The sequence below is a fragment of the Etheostoma spectabile genome, chromosome 2, assembly GCF_008692095.1.
Source record: "Etheostoma spectabile isolate EspeVRDwgs_2016 chromosome 2, UIUC_Espe_1.0, whole genome shotgun sequence".
NCBI lineage: Eukaryota > Metazoa > Chordata > Actinopteri > Perciformes > Percidae > Etheostoma > Etheostoma spectabile.
In genome coordinates, this window is record NC_045734.1 from 3527829 (window position 1) to 3529251 (window position 1423).

A 1423-nucleotide genomic window follows, 5' to 3' on the forward strand; every position below is an offset into this window, starting at 1 on the left:
CAAAAAACAAAAACACACAAGCAAGTAAGCACACTAGAAATACAGGCAAACAATAGACAATGTGACCTTTGGCTACGATGCCGACTATGGACAAGCGATGTTCATCTCTACATTAGAGGGGACAGAAAGGCAAGCGTGGAGAAATTGAGCTACGACTGCCACCTTTCTGCTGGGCATTCTGCTGGACAGTGCACAGGTGTCGGACGGTGAGCTGGGTGGCCTCTGTGCCTCCGTCGGTTTCCAGCGGGATGTTGGGAGCTGGTCTGGATACTGCTGTCCCATTGCCATTTAACCGGGTGATTCTTTCTGACGGCCACAATCTCCTTTATGATAAATCATGGAGCTGATGGGATTTTTATTTTAACATGCATAGTTTAACATTTTTACTGGAGTTGTACTTCGTATGATTTCATGTGACAAAATTATTATACATAATTTGCAGTTTAAGAGTTAAACATTCAAAGACTGTAAGACTGATTTGTCAAAACAACTAGGCCTACATGACCTATTGTCAATGTGGTGCATCTTTTCTTCTTAGTTTGAGCTCCGTACACGCTTTTGCAAAAGCAAGCTTCCTCATTCAAGTAAATCAGCTCAACCACATGAGACGCAGTGAGAAATGCATCAGATGAACAACACTAAACCAAGACCAAATGTATGACATATTGGTCAATTGTAGTGTGTGAACAGGGCAAAAATTGATGCTTTGTTCGGGGGCCGTTCAAACAGTGAAAAGAAAGAATTGTGTACAGACTATAAATGTTGCTTATAGTTTATTATTGCACATACTATTATTCAATTTATATACAGTATCTAGAGATTGTTTTGCAATGTTTCAAAAGTAGGGTTGCCACCTTTTTAATAACTTGTCCCAAGACATTTATCCACTCTCCCGGGACACTGAATGTCTCGGGTTTCACAAGGCTGGTGAATATGTATGTTTAAAAACTCTGCTAACCTCTTGCCGACTCTGCTATCCTCCTACCGACTCTGCTAACCTCCATCCGACTCTGCTAACCTCCTGCTAACCTCCATCCAACTCTGCTAACCTCCTACCGACTCTGCTAACCTCCTACCGACTCTGCTAGGTTAGCAGAGTCTGGAGCAGGTTAGCGGAGTCAGTTGGAGGTTAGCAGAGTCTGTAGGAGAATGGCAACTGGATTTCCTGATCAGCGACTCAAAGCCACCTGCCATCACCTTTCAACAACAACAACATAAAGACCAACTACTAAAATAAACAGTTAAGAACACATATGCATGTATAGGCCTACTTACAAACATATTTAGGAAACCATGTTGGACTATCCATTCCAGTTAATATGTGACCTCTAAGACACTTCCCACACCAGTATGTGGTTTTGTGTGGTGAATATACACATATATATATATAGTGGTGTGAAAAAGTGTTCGCCCCCTTCCTCAT